At 64.3% G+C, this 15289-nt stretch overlaps 1 protein-coding gene across 1 annotated transcript in view; it reads left to right on the top strand.

The window, feature by feature from the left end:
• The window catches only part of SIAH1 (siah E3 ubiquitin protein ligase 1), a 216834-nt gene that overhangs the window by 187643 nt on the left and 13902 nt on the right, over nt 1-15289 (top strand). The window lies entirely within an intron of this gene.

Below are 15289 nucleotides of genomic sequence, written 5' to 3'. Positions count from 1 at the left end.
GGGCAGCCGCCTCCCGGGCAGGGCTCAGCTCGCCCGCCAGCAGAGGCCTCGCTGTCCTGACCTGACTCTGTCCCGTCCAGCCTGCGAGGGGGGTGGAGTCCTCAGCCACAGCACACGCCCCAGGAGAGCCCGTCAGCTTTGCCAAAAAGCCCACCGGCTGTTCCCCGAACCGCCCGCCTCTGGGCGAGGCCGCCGCCTCCGCCCCCGGTCCCCGGCCTCCGCAGGGCCTCCCCGCGCCTTTCCGGAACCCGTGGCTGAGCGCCCTGCCCTGTCCCTCCCGGCGGCTCATTCCTGGCGTCGTGGCTGTTCTCTGAACCACCGCCACGGGCTCTGTCTGCCCTGCCCGTCCCCCCGCTGCTCAGGGCAGGTCCCCGGGATCTCCCCCGCCCAGAGCCCCAGGCCTGCCCGCCCCGTGCGGGGCTCCCGGCCACGGCAGGCGGGGCGGCCCTGGGACGCCCGCTGCCTCCCGGAGGCTCCCTCTCCCGTCGCCTCTCTGGACGCCTCTGCTGCTGGTGGTGGGGCCTGGTCAGCTGCTGCTGTGGGGCAGGCGCCGAGGGAGCCCCTGGGGGCCGGCAGTGACTCAGCCCAGCAGGTGCGGGAGGTCTGGGCTGTCTCCCCGTGACCCTGACCTTCGGGGCCCCACCCCAGATGGCTCTTCTGTTCACAGAAGGACCTGATGTCACGGGGCAGCAGGCCCAGGTGCACCTGGAAGGGGCGGGGCTCTCCGTGGCCTGCCCTCTGACCTTTGGGTGACGTATTGGCTGTAAGAGCCCTGCCTACCCCTTTCCCAGGCGCGGGGACTGAGGAGCCCGGGAGAGCTCAGTTACGCATCCTGTTAAACCACAGCCGGAAGCACCACCCCCAGCCTTTCTGAATCCATCGAGTTTCGTTCATTTTTGTGTTTAAAACCTCAGTTTTCCAACCACTGCAGACAGCCCGACCGTCCGAGCCGCCTCCTGTGCTCGGCTCGAGGACTGGCCAGCAGCTCCGAGCGCCGCAGAGCGAGCTCATGCCACACCTCCGGTCCCCGGGGGCTCAAGTTCCATCCTCTGACCCCTAGGGTCCTGGGGCAGTCACTGGGGAAACTGAGGCAGGACAAACTGGGGTTTGCCTAGAAACGGGGCCGAGGGGCCCACAGCCAGCGCTGGAGCCGCTGGAGCCTGAGGCCCAGGGCCCCGGGATCAGCTCTTCCCACAGGACCCCCAGGCAGCCCAGGGCCTCGGGTTCCTCCCACCCCAAGGCCCCAGGGAGCTGCCCTGCAGGCCACACAGCCTGAAACCCAGCCGGGGCCAGGCCTGGGCGGGCCTGGAGGAGGGAGAGGAGGAGGGGGAGAGGGACGGGGGCGGGGGGGAGAAAGGGGGAGGAGGGGGGACCTCCCCCGGGGGAGCATGTGCTGTCTGCCTGCCTGGCTGGCGCTGGGATCAGCTAAGGTTTCAGCCACCAGACGAGGCCGCAGGAGGAGAGGCCGCCCCTGGGCCCTGAGGTCAAGGTCACCGGTCGGTCCGTCTCGGCTCCTTCGGGACCCTGGCTGGGCCACCCTCGCCGGGTGTGAGCCGTGTCAGTCCGCCTGCCCCTGGCCCGGCAGCTGGGGGGACCCCGGGAGGGAGGAGCACTGTGGAGGGGGCGGGGGTCGTCCCCCAGGCCCCGCTTCCGGGAAGTCTCCACACCAGCCCCTGCACGGGGTTTAAATTTACTCAGCACCTACTACGCGCCCCGTTTAACCCGCACAACCCCCCTGAGGGTGCAGGTGTTCGTCCAGAGCCGAGCCCAGGCTGGGCAGGGCCTCCTGAGTCTGAGCCGCTGGGTGCCCGCTGGGTGCCAGTCACCCAGGGCGGACGTGGCCCCGGAGGTGAGACCCAGGAACGGGGGGGCGCTCAGCCAGGGACCAGGTGAGGCCAAGAGGATGTGAGCTGGGCCCGGGAGCAGAGCCTCAGACGCAGGTGACGGGGTGGGAGGGGGAAGGGAGGGGAATGGATGGAGATGGACTGGGATGGGCGGGGGTGGAGGGGAGGGGGATGGATGGGGAGGGGAGGGGAGGGGGATGGATGGGGAGGGGGAAGGGAGGGGAATGGATGGAGATGGACAGGGATGGGCCGGGATGGAGGGGAGGGGGATGGATGGGGAGGGCAGGGGAGGGGGATGGTTGGGGAGGGGAGGGGAGGGGGATGGATGGGGAGGGGAGGGGAGGGGGATGGATGGGGAGGGGAGGGGAGGGGGGTGGATGGGGAGGGGAGGGGATGGACATGTGGCATCAGAGTTTCTCTCGGTGACACTCAGTGCACCCAGCCTCACTCAGGCCTCAGCTAGGGTCCCGGCTCCTCCCCACCCTGACTGAGCCACCCGCCCAGAGAACACCACACTGAGCCGCCCGCCTTTCCCCCTCCTGCCTTTCTCACAGGCAGCAGGTTCACCCACTTGGCAGTGTGGACGGCGGCCTCCTGCGCCCCCTCCTGGGCGGAGCCGCACCGCACGCTCTGGCTGAGGAGCAGTCAGTCCATTACTGCGTGTGCCGCCCAGCGCTGTGCCCCTCCCGCGTGCCCAGCCCAGCCCGGCCCTGCGGGAACGGCGGTCTGAACGGAGGCCCATGGCCACCGCACGGCCCGGCCCCGCGGCCCTGATGGCTCACCCACTCGCTCGGTCCGTCTGGAAAGCGGCATGTTGCTTAGCAACCGAAAGGATGCACAGATTGGACCTGAGAGGCCCGCACGCTGGCCGGAGGGGCAGAGAGAGAAGGCCCAGCAGGGCCGGCTCAGGCCGACCCCCTCGACTCCACGCAGCCCCAGGAATGACCCTCGTCAGCCTGGGGGGGGGGGGTGAGCTCCGTGGGCGAGGCCCCCGAGGGGTCCCATCGCCTCCCGATCCCACCACACCCAGGGGAGACGCTCTCACACAGGCCCAGTGGGGTGAGTCCGGTCAAGGTCACACGGCAGCGAGCGAGCGGCGTGTCCGGCATTGGCACTCAGACGCCGGCGTTGGCATTGAGCGCTTTTCCTGCCCCCCCGGGGGGGGGCCCCCACATCCCAGTGGCCCAGCTTCCTGGCTCCAGAGGGATCCAGCCTCCCCTTAAAAATGCCTTTACTGACTTCAGAGAAGAGGGGGAGAGAGACATCCATGGTGAGAGAGAGTCATGGACCCGCTGCCTCCTGCACGCCCCACACTGGGATCGAGCCCGCAGCCCGGCCTGTGCCCTCACCGGGAATCGAACCTGGGACCTCTGGTTCCTAGGTTGACTCTCATGAGACCCCTGAGCCCTGCCGGCCGGAAACGAATAACCTTCCTGGCCCGGTTCTTCTCTGCTGTGAGCAACGCTCCTCTCACCGACCTCGAGGGGCAGGAAGGAGTACAGGCGGGAAGGGGGGCACAGGCCGGAAGGGGGCTCTGCCTGCAGACCAGCCTGCATGTCCGTTTCTCTCCCACCGAGCGCAGCCGTGGTGGGTCCCGTCAGGAGGGCAGTCTGCCCCCCACGCTGCCCCCCCCCCAGCAGGCCTGCCCCCCGCAGCCTCACGGGGCCGGCCGCGGAGGGCTCCGGGGTCCCCAGGCGGCACCAGGGACCCTGTTTCTCCCAGAACGGCCGAGGCGGGGAGGGCGGCCGTCCAGCAGGGCGACAGGTGCCGCGGGGCCTGTGAGTCTGGGCAGCTGCCTGCCAGCGACAGCCACAGCGCTGAGGTCATCCCTCACCGAGCCCGGGCACCTGCCGGCCCCTGGTGGACAGGAAGCCCGGAGGGCCGGGCCTGACACCGCCCGCCCCCGGCCTGGCACCGCGGCCGGGGGAGCGCCACCCCCTGTCCCCCCTCCTGCCCCCAGCCCGTGCCCGGCCTGCCGAGGGGGCAGGGCCCCCGCATGGCCAGGCCGCCTGGGGCCCAGGGACACCCGCTGGCAGGGAACGGGGAGCCTCCGGAGGCCAGAGCTCTGAAACGGGATCCGGCCGCACTCTGGCAGCCCGGCCCGGCGCCACCGGCAGTTGCTAGGAGACAGCAGGCCTCGCGGTGGCAGGAGGGCTTCCCCGAGCTCGCGAGGCCACCTGGCAGCTGCCTGGCCCTGCCCGCATCCTCGCCCTCGGGGCCCAGCCCTGGCCCGTGCGGCTCAGAGGATAGAGTGTCAGCCTATAGACCAAAGGGCCCCAGGATCGATTCCCGTCAAGGGCACATGTACTGGTCAGGGCACCGTGCAGGAGGCAACCAGCAGGAGGCAACCCATCGGTGTCTCTCTCTCACATCGATGTTTCTCTCTTCCACTCTCTAAAAATCGATGGACGCCGAAACCAGTGTGGCTCAGTGGATAGAGCGTCGGCCTGCGGACTGAAGGGTCCCAGGTTCGATCCCGGTCAAGGGCATGTACCATGGTTGCGTGCACATCCCCAGTAGGGGGTGTGCAGGAGGCAGCTGGTCGACGATGTATCTCTCTCATCGATGTTTCTAGCTCTCTGTCCCTCTCCCTTCCTCTTTGTGGAAAATCAATATTTTTTAAAAATGAAAATAAAAATCATTGGAAAAATATCCTCAGATGGGGATTAAAAAAAAGAAGAAAAACAGGAACACAGGAAAGTGGTCTGCACCTACATCTACAGGACTCTCCATGGGAGCTGCCGGCCGCCCTATGGGGGTGCCCCTTGCCTTCTGGGGGGGCCGAGGCTGCGGGGTGAGGACAGGCCCGCCGAGGCGGCGCCCGGGCCAGCAGCTGCTCAGGGGACATGGCTTCCTTGTCCGTGTTCTCTCCGGACTCGCCGTTTCCATCCGTCTCACCACCATCCGATCCCCGCGGGACCTCACCAGAGCAGGTCAGCGCCGGCCAGGGCTCCTCTGCATCCAATCCGAGGAGCCGGCGGCTCATGGTGATGGACGATGCTCGGACCAGCTGGCTTCGCGCGGAGTCAGCATTGGGGGCGCTCAGGGCGGCTGCCCCCCTCCACGCGGCTCAACATCCCATCCGTCCAGCGGAGTCAGAGCCCGAAGGGGAGGCCGGGAGAGACCTCGGCAAGAAGCGTGGAGGGTGAGCCTGGCCGCTGTGGCTCAGGGGTTGAACGTCGACCTAGCATCAACCTAGGAACCAGGAGGTCAGAGTTCGATTCCCAGACAGGGCGTGAGCCCAGGCTGTGGGCTGGATCCCCAGGAGGGGGTGAGCAGGAGACAGCCCATCAGTGATTCTCTCTCAACATGGACATTTCTCTCTCTCTCTGTCTCCCTTCCCTTCTACAATCAGTAAATATATATATATATTAAAAGGAAACTTGGAGAATGAAAGACCAAGGCCAAGGCTGAGGGCGGGACTCCTGGTGCGTAACCAGCGGCCTCCTGTGGGGGGCGCTCAGGGTCAGGGCGCTGTCAGCACCAACCCTCTTCTTGCTCTGGCCGCGCAGGCAGAGGGGGGAGAGCTCTCTGCCACCAGCCTCAGGAAGCCCTTCTTCCTCCTCCTTCCTCTCTCCTGGAGATATTTTCTTTAAACACACACACACACACACACACACACACACACACACGGAAAACACAGCGACCAGGCGCGGTGGGGCTGGGAGGGCAGGGCCGCGGGGGCCGTGGGAGCCACCTGTGTGCGGGCAGTGCCCGGACCAGAGCGCAGAGGGAGGCCGGCTCTCCGCTCCGGCTCCCGGCCGGTCCCTCAGAGGGTCCCTTCCCGGAGGTGTCCGCATTGGGGATCAGCCCAGACGCGCCGCGGCCTCCGTTTCCGGCGCGTCCTGACCTCGGCTGGGAGATCGGCCGGCCGGCCGCTCCCAGGCCCTCCGCCTCCCATTGTCCTCTGGCCACAGGAAGCCCGTTTCCAGGCTCTGGCCCCGGCGCCCGGCTGTCTCTGTGACGGCGGGAGAGGCCGGTGGGAACTGGGCACGGGAAGGGCGAGGGTCGGAGATCGGCCGTCCCTCCCTCTTGCTCTGCCTCAGCGGGCCCTTCAGCCGTGGCCGTGGCTCCTCCGTGGCTCCAGCTCGCAGAGGACAGCCCTTCGTGGGCCCTCGTCGCCGCGTGGCCGGCTCCCCGGGCAGCCTGGCCCCGGCCTGGCCCCTGACGGCCAGCGAGACCTCCTGGCGCAGCCTCAGCCTGGGGAGGGCCTCCTGCAGGGGCCACGCTGTGTGCGCCACCATGGCCTGCTGGCTTCTCACCTCTTCCCTTCTCTGCGCGACCAACCCGCGTGCTCAGTCCCTCCGGGGAGGTCTGGGGACCCCTCTGGGCCCTGCCTGACCCTGGGAGGCATCCGAGTGTCTCTCAGTCTCACCAGGAGCGGCTCTGAGTCGCCCGTGGCTAAGGCCCCCACTTGGCCGGGTGCAAAGCCCAGGGGGGAGGAGAGGAAGGAGGAGGGGTGCGCCTGCCCCTGGGCCTCCAGACACCCCAGTGCCCCTAGCCCGGAGGCCCCGGCCCCGCTCCTTCCTCTCCGTGGAGAGCCGGCCCGGAGGCCACTCGGCTTGCGGGACTGACCCCTCCGCGGCTCTCCGGTCCGGCCGTCAGCAGCGGGTGTGAGGCAGCAGAGAGCGCGGTGCCTCACGTGGAGCCACTTACACAGCTGGAGCTGAGACCGCTTCCCTCTGCTGCTTCCGACCGGCCCTGAGAGCCGGGAGCTGGGAGCTGGGGGGCGGGGAGGGCACCGCGGGAGGGCGGTCTGTGCTTCTGGGAGCAGCGGGGTGTCCCTCTGACCCCAAATGTCCCCCTGGGCCGCTGCCTGGAGCTCGTCTCCCGTGGAGGTGGTCCCCCAAGATGTAAACGGGTGATCGAGGCCGACGGGCGGTGAGGGGAGGGGAAGGCAGGGTCTGAGGCGTTTCTGAGTCTGTCTGGCTCCAAGGGTAACCCCCTCTGGGTCACCATGAGGGTTTTTGTTTTGTTTTTCATGTATTTTTATTGACTTCAGAGAGGCAGGGAGAGGGAGAGAGAGAGAAACATCAGTGATGAGAGAGAACCATGGACCGGCTGCCTCCTGCACGCCCCGCACTGGGGATGGAGCCCAGGACCCGCTTGTGCCCTGACCGGGAACAGAACTGTCGGAAGCCGCCATTGCCCCCACAGCAGAGCGGTGTGGACAGAGGACCCGGGAGCTGGTCACACTGGGAAGCTCTGAAAGGTCAGAGCCGCACACTCGCCGTCTCAGCGGAAGCCACTTCCACCTGTCAATCGTATGGCAATCCTTGCTGATTGGCTGGTGCAGGGATTGCCTGCCTCTAGGGGTGGACCCCAAACCTTCATATTATAAAAGGGGTAGCAAGGCAGAGCGGGGGCAGTCCTCCCTCCAGAGGTGGGCTCTCGCCCGGCCCCCAATATTTCCTAGTCTCTTTCCTTTGTGTGCGGCCTCCTCCTGAACCACGCGGACGTGAACGGGGTTCCCACAGGAATCGTGACCCCTGGGTCACAGGTCCACGCTCATCGCGGGGCCCCGCCGGCCGGCCCCGTGCTTTTAAAGGTGGTGATTGGCCAAAGCCGGTGTGGCTCAGTGGATGGAGCGTCGGCCTGCGGACTGAAAGGTCCCAGGTTCTATTCCGGTTCAGGGCATGTACCCTGGTTGCGGGCACATCCCCAGTAGGGGGTGTGCAGGAGGCAGCTGGTCGATGTTTCTCTCTCATCGACATTTCTAGCTCTCCCTCTCCCTTCCTCTCTGTAAACAAAACAATAAAATATATTTTAAAAAATAAATAAATAAAATAAAATAAAGGCGGCGATTGGGCAGTCCTCAGATGGACACAGATGCGTCGAATTAAACGAAATTCGAAAACCTAAACCGCCCGAACCTGGCACATCGTGAGGCCCGCGAGGGCGGCAGAGCCAGGGCCGTGCGGATCCGTCCTCCGTCTCCGCCGGGAGCTCCCAGCCCCACGTGTGCGCTTCCCGCGTCTCCGTGTGCGGCCGTGCGGCCCTCACCGATGAGCGCGAGGACATTCACTCCCCGGAGGAAGCCGGGCCGTGGCCACGGCTCCCCCCCTTCCCCCCCTCCCCCCGGGCGGCCTGAGCTCCTGTCCGCGGGGGTCCTCTCCCGGACACTGCACACAACGGGACCAGGTCACACGGGGCTTCTGAGACCGGCTTCTCAGCATGAACCTCCTGCTCAAGGCTCATCGCACTGTATTCCAGCGCTCGGCTGTATGACAGACACGTTTCATTGATCCACGGGCGACTGGTGTGTCCACGTTCATGGGTGCCTGGTGTGTCCCAGCTCGTGGTGCCTGGCGTGTCCCTGCCGGGTGACGGACGCCTGAGTTGTCTCACTCTGGCTGCTGTGAACACAGGCGCAGGCTCTTGTGTGGACATGGGTTTCCCGTGTCCTTGGTCCGAGCTGAGGAGGGAAATGGCTGGTCCTCCGGCCGCATCTGTCCGCCGGCTCCCCAGGTCCCACAGCCGGGGGGGGGGGGGGGGTGCTGGGTGCTGGGGTCACATCCCTGCCGACACCGGCTGTTCTGACTCCTCCGGGACGGCCATGTGGCTGGTGTGACGTGGCCTCTCTGGTCCTGCCGGCCGGTGAGGCTGAGGTCTTCTGTGCCTCTTTGCGTGGAACTCACAGCAGCGCTGACGGCCCTCGTCAGCTGGTGGCCAGCAGGAGCCCCGTGTGAGGTGCGGTGAGGAAGGACACTTCCCTCCGCAAACAGCACAGACACTTTATGGAAACGGTTTGCAGACTTCCCAGTTCCTCTGGGAGGCAGCCCCACCCGTGGCCCCTCCGCCCGCCCTGCCCCAGCGCCTGCTCTCCCGTCCTGGCCGGCAGCCGCCCCGATGCCGCAATCCCTAAGCCTTCTTGGAATCCCGGGCCGCCCCGGGTCTCCTGTGACTCACGGAGGGTGTTTCCCACGCCGGCCGCCGCCGCTGTCTGCCAGCCGGGCTGGCACTGCCAGGAGGGGGCACCCTCCCCTCCCGGGCCTGGCCAGCCAGCCATGGTGAGACGCACCGGCCGTCCGGCCGTCCGGAGGGGGTTAGGAGGGACCCGCCCTCTCTGTGTCGTTTGAGTTTGCACCATGTGCACAGCTACTTGTGCCAACAGCAGGAGAGATGCAGGTGTGAGCAGTGACCAGCTCCGGCCCCGCCTGGAGGGGAGGGCCAATTTGTGTCCCCGGAGGGGGAGGCCCAGGGCCCTCGTGTGACCCAGATGCTTCGGGCAGGAGGGAGCCACGGAGGGTGCAGGCGGGAGAGCAGCATCTGTGGCCTGAGCCCTGAGTTCTTCCATGACTCCCCCCGCTTGCTGCAGGCACAAGGATCCAAGGGGACCTCTTTTTTTTTTTTTTTTTTTAACATATATTTTTTATTTCAGAAAGGAAGGGAGAGGGAGAGAGAGATAGAAACATCAATGATGAGAGGGAATCATGGATCGGCTGCCCTCTGCACGCCCCCTACTGGGGATTGAGCCCGCAACCCAGGCCTGTGCCCTTGGCTGGGATAGAACCTGGGACCCTTCAGTTCACAGGCCGATGCTCTATCCACTGAGCCACACCAGCCAGGGCCTGCAGGGTCCTCTCACAGGCTCCACACCTGATTTGTCCCTCCGTCCCGATCGCCCCGCCTCCCAGTAAAGAAATGAATTGCTCCAGGTGCTTAAGGATGGAGGGTGTTTATCCTTCTGTCCCCTCCCCACGGCTCCTGGTCCCCGGGTTCCTCCCTGGCTCTCACTCTCCCCACCCTGAGCTCCGTCCGCACCCACACGCCCTCTCCAGTCCTTCACAGGCCCTGCCGCCCTCAGGGCCTCAGGCCCAAACGCTCCAGTTCAGACACAGATCCCACCCAGTTCCTGGCGCTCCCGGCACACAAGCTGGCACAGGCTGGAGACACCGCCTGTGGGCTGCCGGCTTCCCGGCCTCCCCAGCTGCTGCCTCCTGCTCCCTCCGCCCACCCCCCCGCCCACCTCGCACCCTCCTTGGGCCTTTCCCGCCGCCGAGGCCAGGCTTCCCCGGCACCGTGTCTTGTCCCCGGGGCCGGGATTTCCTCCCAGCCCCTGCCCTCCCTCCTCCCCTCCCCGCACTGCGTCCCTGGGACCCGCCTCTCGCAGCAGACCAGACCTCCCCTCCCCGCCAGCCCCTCCTCACCGGCCGAGGAACCACGTCAGGAGTCACCTCCTGTTTGAAAAGATTAATCAACCCGTTAAGTTCCGGACTCGCCACATCGGGGGCTCATGTGAGAACTCTTCTTTTCTTTCAGTCCTCTCAGAGGATGCTGTCCCATTGGTTTTTAGAGAGAGCGGCAGAGAGAGGGGAAGAGAGAACAGAAGAGAGAGGGGAAGCCAGAGAGAGAAACATCAATGTGAGGACACATCGCTTGGCTGCCTCCTGCATGCGCCCAGAGGAGCCTGCAACACAGGTACCTGTCCTGGACAGGAATTGAACCCGGGACCCTTGGCTCCGTAGGCTGACGCTCTACCCACTGAGCAACACCGGCCAGGGCTCACGTGAGAACTCTTAAAGGACCCCAGGAACCAGTGCCGGGTCGGGGGTCCATGAGGAGCACTGAGGCACCTGGGAAAGCAGTTCCCTCCAGACCCCCCCCCACCTGACCTCGTGGCCGTGGCCGTGGCCGCTGTGGCAGGAGCGTGTGGAGCAGGTGGGAGCTGTTTCCGAGCATCTACTCACTGGGCCCGGGGCCTCGAGATCCGAAGGGCCTGCGGCCAGGAAAGCGGTAACTCAGACCTCAGCCGTTCCCCCCCACACGTGGCCCTGGAGCTGTCTCCTCCCCCGAAGGCCCCGCTGGAGGGCGGGCGGCAGGACAGCCCAGGGCAGCGCTGTCGGGGAGGTAACGCTCTGAGCCAGGCCAAGCTCTGGTGGCTAAGCAACCGCCCGTTTTTTGTTTTTATTGATTTCAGAGAGGAAGGGAGAGGGAGAGAGAGATGGAAACATCTATGAGGAGAGAGAATCATGGATCCGCTGCCTCCTGCACGCCCCCTACTGGGGATGGAGCCCACACCCGGGCCTGTGCCCTGAGCGGGAATCGAACCCTGACCTCCAGGTTCCTAGGTCAGCGCTCAGTCGCTGAGCCACACCGGCCGGCCGGCCGAATGGCCTCCTCGCTGACTGCCCTTCTTAGCTCAGGCACCGCAGGCAGGGCCGCCGGCAGCCCTCGGGGGTCAGGGATGGACACGTGTCCGTGGGAGCGTGAAGGAGGCACAGGCCGTCCCGGTCCTGGGTGGGCGCCAAGAAGGGGCGGGACCAGAGAGGAGCCTCCGGCCTGGCCTCTGGCTCCCGAGGACCCCCAGGAGGCCCCCTGACCGCCCAAGATCCAGGACATGGGGCCCGAGACCCCAAGGCCGAAGGGAGACAGCCCCCCCCGCCCCCGGCCCCCCGCCACCGCGCAGCCTCTGAGGGGCCAGGTCCCGCCGGCCCCTGGCTGCCCGCTTTGCTGCTGCACGTGGGCCGGGTGGTGGCTGCGCACGGCCGGGAGCGCCCTCCCCGCAGGCCGGTGCTGGGGAGATGTCTGGGGGGGTCGATGCGGAGTGTTCAGGCGTCTGCAACCCACCTGAGGAGGTTCCCTACGCTCCACCCAGCAAGCAGGCTTCCTATCGGCTTTTGCTAAAAAATAAAAAAAATAAAAAAAATAAAAAAGAAAGAAAGAAAAAGAAGGAAAGAAGGGAGGGAGGGAGGAGAGGAAGGGAGGGAAGGGGGGAGGGAGGTGGAGAGGGAGGGGAGGGAGGGAGGGAGGAGGGGAGAGGGAGGGAGGAGAGAAAAGGGAGGGGAGGAGAGGGGAGGGAAGGAAGAGGAGGGAAGAGGGAGGGGAGGGAGGGAGAGAGGGGAGAGGGAGGGAGAGAGAGGCGGGAAGAGGGAGGGTAGGAGGGAGAGGAGGGAGGGAGAGAGGGAGGGAGAGAGAGGAGGGAGGGAGAGATGGAGGGAAGCAGGGGGGAGAGAAAAAAAAGCCGTAGGGAATAGGAGTGGCATGGAGGCGGGAGGTGTAGAGACAAGGACTTTGGACCCTGCCGAGCTCGGAGTGAAGGCCACTGCAAGCTGCCGCCCTCCATGACCCCGGGGAAGTGCCACTTCCGGAACCTTCTTTCCTCCGTTGTGAAGTGGGAACCACCTCACACCGGTCAGAACGGCCGCCATCAACAAACCCGCCAGCGCCAGGTGCTGCGAGGATGGGGCGACAAAGGAAGCCTCGGGCACAGCACCTCGGGGAACAGTACGGCGTTCCCTCCATTTGGCCCAGTGATCCCACTTCTGGGAATCTATCCCACGGAAACAGAAACAGCCGAAACCGGTGTGGCTCAGTGGCTAGAGCATGGGCCTGCGGACTGAAAGGTCCCAGGTTCGATTCCGGTCAAGGGCATGTACCTTGGTTGAAGGCACATCCCCAGTAGGGGGCGTGCAGGAGGCAGCTGATGGATGTTTCTCCCTCATCGATGTTTCTAACTCTCTTATCTCTCTCCCTTCCTCTCGGTAAAAAAATCAATAAAATATATTTATATGAAAAAAACAAAGACAGAAACACCAATCAGAAAGGGTATATGCACCCCTATGTTCATAGCAGCACAATTCACCATAGCTAAGATTTGGAAACAGCCTAAGTGCCCATCAGCAGAGGAGTGGATTAGAAAACTGTGGTCCATCTACACTAGGGGTGTCGAACTCAATCAGAGAAGGGGCCAAAATCTAAAATCCAGCCTAAATCGCGGGCCGAATGGTTTACTGAACAGTCATAAACTGACAATGTCATAAACTGACAGCGGAGTGCAGTGATGACAGCGCGGTGCAGGCCACATTGCAAGGCCTGGCGGGCTGGCTGGATTTGGCCCGCGGGCCTTGTGTTTGACACATGTGCTCTACACAATGGAATACTACGCTTCTGTAAAAAAAAAAAAGAAAGAATTCTTAACATTTGCAGCAGCATGATGGACCTGGAGAGCATTACATTAAGTGAAATCAGTCAGTCGGAGAAAGATAAATATCACATGTTCTCTCTCATTTATGGACAATAAAGAACATTATAACCTGATGAACAAAAGATAGACGCAGAGGCCATAAAGCACCGAACAGACGGTCGAATAACAGCGGGAAGGCTGGGGAGGGTTGGGGGATGAGGGGAGCTAAGAGATCAACCGAAGGACGTGTATGCATGCAGATAAGCACAACCAATGGACGCAAGACACTGAGGGAGGGGATGAGGGCATGCGACAGGGGTAGGGGAGGCTGGGGGAAGGTCTATGCGGGGGGGCGGGGGGAGGAGGAGATATATGTACTACTATGTGTAATACTTTAAACAATAAAATAGAAGAGTTATTAAAATTTTAAAAAATAAAGTGTGGGGACAATTGATGAAATGGGAACGGCTGGAGTCGGGAGGATTGTGTGAGTTAAAAAAACAGCTGATCCCAGCCCGTGTGGCTCCGTGGGTGAGCATCGACCTGTGAACCAGGAGGTCAGGGTTCGATTCCCCGTCAGGGCACAGGCCTGGGTTGCGGGCTCCATCCACAGTGGGGGGCGTGCAGGAGGCAGCCCGATGCTCTACCCACTGAGCCACATCATTGATGCTTCTATCTCTCTCTCTCTCCCTCTTCCTCTTCCTTCCTGACATCAATAAAAATATATTTTTAAAAAATAACAAGGTGGGCCGAAACTGGTTTGGCTCAGCGGTAGAGCGTCGGCCTGCGGACTGAAAGGTCCCGGGTTCGATTCCGGTCAAGGGCATCCAGTTACGGGCACACCCCCGGTGGGAGGTGTGCAAGAGGCAGCTGGTCGATGTTTCTCTCTCATCGACGTTTCTAGCTCTCTATCTCTCTCCCTTCCTCTCTGTAAAAAATCAATAAAATATATATATTTTTAAATAAAATAAAAAGTACCAAAGTGGCTGACGCGGAAGACACACAGCGGACATTGGCAGTCCACCCGGAGCGGCTTCGTTTTCGTCTTTTTTAACGACACTCCCGCGAGGTGCTCCAGGCAGCAGCCGCCCCACTGAGGGGGACTGGGAGTGGGGGCCGGGGGCCGGCGGCGGGTCTCCCCAGGTCCCGGCCAGGCTGGCCCCTCCCGGGGGCCCTGTGACCGCTCCGGTGACAGAGGAGGAACCTGAGATGCCGCTGGGGAAGGGGAGGGGGAAACCTAAGCTGCTGGGACCGACCTTCCCGGCCGCGGGCCCATTAGTGTAATGGCTCCTTTGTGTGCCCAGCGGAGGGGGGGGGGCAGCGTTCATTTGCCTTCTCCTTTCACCCCCTGGCTCCACAAGGCACATCCTCCCGGGGACTCCGAGGCCCTGGGTGCCGGGCGGCCCGTGCTTGTCCATCCCCGTCGCCATGCCAACGAGGTCCGGCGGGCACCGGTGGCATCCTGTCTGGCCTTGTTCTTTAAAACCCCGCGCCACTGACCCCTCAGGTCTGACACTCTTTCCAAGAAAAGAACACAAGCCCTCAACCATGTGGCTCAGTGGATAGAGCGTCCGCCTGCAGCCTGCAGGGTCCCGGGTTTGGGGGTCCATTCTGGTCAAGGGCAAGGACCTCTGTCGCAGTCTCCCTCCCTGGCCTGGCTGGGCGTGCGCAGGAGCCATGGAGACCTTGGCTCATGGAAAGTGAAGCCAATGGCCCGGCCGGCTTGGCTCAGGGGTTGAGTGTGGACCTAGGAACCAGGAGGTCACGGTTCGATTCCCGGTCAGGGCACAGGCCCGGGCTGTGGGCTCCATCCCCAGGGTGGGGCGTGCAGGAGGCAGCCGATCCATGGTTCCCTCTCATCACGGATGTTCCTATCGCTCTCTCCCTCTCCCTTCCTCTCTGAAATCAGTAAAAATATATATTTTTTTAAAAAAAGAAAAGAAAGAAATTGTAGCCATTGGATGGGTGTGGGGAGAGGCGGGCGGCGGAGGCCAGGCCTGCGGGGTGACCTGAGTCGGGGTGGCCGGGAGGCCGGGCAGGAAGCGGGTTGAACAGAGCAGAGCGGGCTTCCTGAGCGCCCGCTGCCAGCTGAGCCAGGAGGGATGGAGGCCACGGCCGCTCTCCGGGGCCCCAGGAGGCCCGATACCCATCGCGCCCCAGTTCCACCGGAGAATGGGGCTCTCACGGGGCTGGCCACCGGCCCGCATCACCGCCCCATCTCGCAGGCCGGCACAGACGGGCTTTGTCCTCCCTCCTGCTGGGGAGGCCCCCCCCCCAGCCTGGGAGAGGGGAGGGGGCATGGAGGGCCCGGTCGGGGGGGGGTGAGCCCCGCCCGTCCCCCCAGGCCCAGGGCTGCCCGGGGAGGGTGTCAGGGAGCCGCCCGGCAGGGGTTTCGCCTTCCGGCGCGGGCAGCGGGCGGGGCAGTGGGCAGCGCTCCGAATGCCTGCGAAGGGCTTTGCAGAGCGAGGCCGGCCGCCCGGCGCTGAGTAAGAGGGAGAAAATAGACGCCTGGCTCCCAGGCTGCGGGCTGCCCGGGGCT

This window comes from Pipistrellus hanaki (genome assembly GCF_964339955.1).
Source record: "Pipistrellus hanaki genome assembly, chromosome: 15".
Taxonomy (NCBI): Eukaryota; Metazoa; Chordata; class Mammalia; order Chiroptera; family Vespertilionidae; genus Pipistrellus; species Pipistrellus hanaki.
This window is presented reverse-complemented; position numbering and strand designations above follow the sequence as displayed.